Source organism: Coloeus monedula (assembly GCF_965178545.1).
Source record: "Coloeus monedula genome assembly, contig: HAP1_SCAFFOLD_119, whole genome shotgun sequence".
In the NCBI taxonomy this organism is placed as follows: domain Eukaryota; kingdom Metazoa; phylum Chordata; class Aves; order Passeriformes; family Corvidae; genus Coloeus; species Coloeus monedula.
The window spans coordinates 79237-84567 of NW_028120785.1; the positions used below are offsets into that span (position 1 = coordinate 79237).

At 55.7% G+C, this 5331-nt stretch overlaps 1 pseudogene across 1 annotated transcript; it reads left to right on the forward strand.

The window, feature by feature from the left end:
* The first annotated feature begins 2933 nt into the window (after positions 1 to 2933).
* Positions 2934 to 4897, forward strand: LOC309585695 (olfactory receptor 14J1-like; annotated as a pseudogene). The gene is made up of 2 exons: positions 2934 to 2955; positions 3917 to 4897. The product of its transcript is annotated as an olfactory receptor 14J1-like (transcript).
* The last annotated feature ends 434 nt before the right edge of the window (positions 4898 to 5331 follow it).

Genomic DNA, 5331 nt, shown 5'->3' on the forward strand with positions numbered 1-5331 from the left:
CTTTGTGCCGCTGTAGAGCCAAGGAGACCACTGTGATATTGCTGGGCCTCAGGGGAACAAAATTGTGATGCTGCAGGGCCCCAAGGCTGCAAAGAGCGTGGAACAGGTCTGGTTGGCTTGGCCTCCTGGGGGCCACCTGCCTGGTCCAGCTGACCTTGGCATGTTGAGGGTTGCTTCTCCTCTGCCCCTGAAACGCTGGAGTTCTGTGCTTTCCTTTCTGTGGGAAAGAGCTGTCCTCCTCCAGGGACCCATGGCTGAAATTAGGATGCTACCTCCAAATTGGATTCTATCCGAGGATTGTTCCCATGTGAAACCTGCCAGGACAGACAGCTCAGGCTGGCCTTGGCCTCTTAGGGGCCACCTCGCATCTGCCTTCAAAACACAGGGGGGCTGTGCTTTTCTTGCCATGGAAAAAACCATCTTTCAAGTCCAGCCATCCATGGCCAAAATTGGGAATCCACCTCTGAAATTCCATCTATCCAAGGAATACCTCCCAGACAAAAGCTGCCAGGAATGTCCAGCTTCCCTTGGCTTCCTGAGGGCCAGCTCTCATCTGCCTTTGAAACACTGGGGCTCCTCACTTTTCTGCCAGTGGAAAAGAACTGTCCTTATGGGTCAGACGTCCATGGACAAAAGTGGGATTTGGCCGCCCTAGATCCGTCTATCCAAGGATTGCTCCAAGACAAAAGCTGCCAAGACAAACAGGTCTGGCTGGCCTTGGCCTCCTTGAGCCACCACTAATCAGCCTTTGAAACACTGGGGCTCTGCCCTTTCCTTCCTGGCGAGAAGAACTGTCATTCCGGTCCAGGCACCCACAGCTGAAATGGAATTCCACCTCCAAAACTCCCCATATGTCCAAGGGTTGCTTTCAGGCAGAAGCTGCAAGGACACACAGGTCTGGCTTGCCTTGGCCTCTGGTGGCTGCCTCTCATCTGCCTTCAAAACACTGGGCTTCTGTGGTTTCCTTGCTGTAGAAAAGAACTGACCTTCTTGTCCAGGTGCCCGTGGCCTCAAGCACATGATCACTACACAGGGACAAAGGAGCTCTGTGCTCAGTGGAGTGGAGACTGAGGACAGCGGAGGAGAGTCCTGGGAGGGCTTGAAGGGTGGTTTCAGAGATGGTGGATCCTTTTGACACAGTAGAGAACAGCCGGCAAAAGAAAGAATTAATGCAAAGGGCAGCTGGGGAGGTCCAAACTGGACACGAGGAGAAAGGAATTTCTCTCCCCGGGCAGTGCAGTGGTGCAACGTGTCCCCCAGAAGGAGTCTGGAGCAGCCCAAGGCTCTGTGTGCCCAGGCAGAGGCAGGCAGGACGCAGAGCTGCCAGCAAAGGAAGGGGCCAGCCAGGTGGGGCAGCCGGGGGGATGAGGACAGCCTGCAGGGACAGAGGCGCAGGGCAGGGACACCGTGGGACAGCCTGGGCCGGAGAGGGCAGAGGGGTGTGCAGAAGCTGAAAGGCCCTGACAGAGGCAACTTCTGGAGCACTTTGGCCAGGGCTGCTGTCCCTGGCCCTGAGGCCAGTTGGGAGACAAGTGACCCTTGCAGCCCTGGGGCCTCATTGCCTCTTTTTTCCTGCTCAGCAGCATGGCAGGGGCCACCCCATGGTCCTGCCCTTGGCATTGCACATGCCCACATCCCAGTGCCCCGGGAAGAGTCCCGAGCACTGAGGGAGGGACAGGATCTGCCTTTCCGGCGGCTGGGGCACTGCCTGCAGCCAGCCCGGGCACAGCACAGAGGCACAGAGGGGTTCCATCAGTTAGGGCTGGGAAGATGCTGAGAAGTGACCGGGGGAGAATCATTCCCAGCCCTTGACACAGGAAGCCTCTGGCTGCAGGACAGTGCAGCTGCAGTTCCTGGAGTGATCTCCTCAAGCTGGAACATGCCACTGACTGTGGATTCAGGAAGTGCATTCTCTGAGTATCTCTGGTGTAGAACATGAGGACATGCTCAGGCCTTCAGCTCAGTCCAGTAGTATTTCCAACACAATCCTTTCTATAGGGATGAAATTTCCTGAGACTGTTTTCAGTCTCCTACTCTTGGGGAATGGGAGGGGGGAAGTGATAAAGGCATTCATCATTTTTAAGAGTCCCTAAGGCATCGGAACTGTAACTTGAGTGCTCTGCAGGAGTTTCCTAAAGTGCTTTCAAGACACTCCTCTGCCCATGCACCGCACCGGCATCACCTTGGCTGGACCCACCGGGCTCAGTCTGAGCTGTCCTTTCTCCCAGCTGCAAACAGAACCTGTCCCCAGTCAGTGCCCTGCACACAGGCAGGTTTCTGTAGGGCCAAGGAGAGTGCACAGAGATATGGGGTCTGTGAGTGCTGGCAGGGAGAGATCAGGCACAGGGAAACACCTCCAGGAGGAAGATCTTCAGCAAGCAGAGAGAAGATCAGGCAATGAGAGAAAACAAAAGGCAGAAATGTTGTGGCAGGGAGAGCTTAGAGACCTCCACAGGATGCCCTCGAGTGCAGCCCCTCCCTCTGAACAAGCCCCCTCCCCTCCTCTCTCCCTCAGCCAAGCCTCTGCCCTCAGGGCCGGGGGTCCAAGGTGTGAAGCCCCTCCTGGGCAGGCAGAGCTGCAGCAGAGCCGTGGGGCAGCTCTGCAGCCCCGGGCCCAGTTCCCTCTGCAGAGCACAGGGCTGGGAGCAGCTGCCCGGCCCTGGGGGCTCTGGGAGGGGGCACAGCTGGCTCAGGGTGACGCTGGCCCCAGAGCCCGGCTGTGGGCAATGCAGCCAGGGAAGGAGCTCCATCTCCCTACATCCAATGCCATCATTAGGACACTTGGCTTTCTTCTTGAGGATTCCCCCTAAGCTCTGAGCTTGCCTCCAGGGCGCAAACAGGTCGTGTAGCATCTTGGTGTTACCTGAAAGCCCCACAGTGAGACACAAAAGTTTTATGATGGAGAAAGGGCTGTTGGGTTGGTGAAACGAGCCATGTGTGTATTTGGCTACCAGTGTGGGGCTGAGAGCTCGAGAAGGGGATGGACATTTGATGGGCTGTGGTGGATCGATCTGCTCTCAGCAGCATTGGGATGGTTTTTAAGGGAAATATGGGAGGGTGATTATCCTCTGTCTGAGGAGGGTGAAAGGCCAGAGGATCTTGGAACAGGACAGAGTGACAGACCAGCTCCCCTCACTCTCCACTCACCACCTTGCCTCACAGAACTCGCTCTATTCTCCCCGAGGGCAGCAGAAATGCTGAGTGTTTCTGACATCCAAAAACAGTCAGCAGGGGAGATGAAGAGGAGCTATAAAAACCTCTAGAACACTTTAACAGCTTTTGCCATTCCTGTTCTTGGGCCCTGGGAGTGCCCTTGTGTTAGCTGGGCTTTCAAAGTGGAACACCAGGACAGGTCCCTGTCCCCCTCCCACTTCTGCACAGCAAGGCTGAATTATAAAAACCCCCGGAGCAACTGCCCTGAAACTCATGTCACACTCAGCCAGCACCAACCAGGGCTGCGGCTGGAGCTGAAGGAAGATCTGCTAGAAAAACAGAAGGGTGTTGTCGGTGATCGAACACGGACTTGGCCAGCTGCATGCAAAGCCAAATTCTATCGCACAAGTCCCATCTTTATATACTGTTCCAAACCAGCAGTTCAGCAGCTACAAACTTCAGCTCCTAAGGTTCTATGTTTTACATCTCCAAGGGCTACAGATTACCATCTCCTCGCCCAATCTCCCATTAACTATCCTACTCTTTGTCTCGCCTCTTGCTCTTTGTCTCGCCTCCTGCCAGACACGGCCCCGGCCCGCCCCGTCTCTCGCAAGGCCCCACGCCAGCCAAAGCCCTTCTCTGTGGCCACACTCTGAATCCCCATAAGGTGTCAGTGTGTGACAGGAGAAGGATTTGTGGGGCATGTCTTTGATTTTGCTGAGAGACGTTTCCCTTAAGCTGTCACTGACTTCTCCATGAACAGGTCCCCATGGCCAGACACGGCGAGTGTCCAACAGCAGCTCCATCAGCCCCTTCCTCCTGCTGGCATTGGCAGACACGCGGCAGCTGCAGCTCCTGCACTTCTGCCTCTTCCTGGGCATCTCCCTGGCTGCCCTCCTGGGCAGCGGCCTCATCATCAGCGCCGGAGCCTGCGGCCAGCACCTGCACAGCCCCATGTTCTTCTTCCTGCTCAGCCTGGCCCTCACCGACCTGGGCTCCATCTGCACTACTGTCCCCAAGGCCATGCACAATTCCCTCTGGGGCACCAGAACCACCTCCTAGGCAGGAGGTGCTGCACAGCCTCTTTCTCTTTCTCTTTTTCATTTCAGCAGAGTTTTCCCTCCTCGCTGTCGAGTGCTACGAGCGCTACGTGTCCATCTGCAAAGCCCTGCACTATGGGACCCTCCTGGGCAGCAGAGCTTGTGCCCACATGGCAGCAGCTGCCTGGGCCAGTGCCTTTCTCTACTCTCTCCTGCACACGGCCAATACATTTTCCCTGCCCCTGGGCCAGGGCAATGCCCTGGGCCAGTTCTTGGGTGAAATCCCACACATCCTCAAGCTCTCCTGCTCACACTGCCACCTCAGGGAGCTCGGGCTTGTTGTATTTTCCATCTGTTTAACTTTTGGTTCTTTTGTGTTCATTGTTTTCTCCTATGTGCAGATCTTCAGGGCCGTGCTGAGGATCCCCTCTGAGCAGGGATGGCACAAAGCCTTTTCCACGTGCCTCCCTCACCTGGCCGTGGTCTCCCTGTTCCTCAGCACTGGCTTTGTTGCCTGCCTGAAGCCCCCCTCCATCTCCTCCCCATCCCTGGACCTGGAACTGCCAGTTCTGTACTCGGTGGCGTCTCCAGCCCTGAAGCCCCTCATCTACAGCCTGAGGAACCAGGAGCTCAGGGACGCCCTGAGGAAAGTGATGACTGGATGCTTTCCAGAAGCAAAAACCTGCCTGTTTTCAGCTCCATAGGCTAAAGTGTAATCATTAGAGGCCCAGCCTGCCTTCTCAGGTTGTTTTGGTGGTGGTGGTTTTGGTGGCTTTTTTTTCTTCTCATATGTTAAGGTTGTATCCAAAAGATTTTGTTATGCATCTTATTCACTGTTTACAGGCTGAATGTGACTGTTGGCAGGGACTGTGTCAATAAGGAGTCTGCTCTGTGGGTATTCACATTAAATAAAGGACCCATCAGCAAGGTGTCTGTTTGAGATCCTTTGGTTGAGTCCATCCCTGGAGCTGGAGGGCAGGGCCAGTGTTGCAGGCATTGGGGGGGAAGAGTCCCAGCAGAGCAGCACAGCCAGGGAGCAGCAGAGCTTGGTCTTTTCAGAGCTCCTCTCTTATTACTTCCACTCTCTCCTTTGGAGCCGCTGTGATGGTGTAAGGCCAACAGCTCTGTCCGGGTGGTG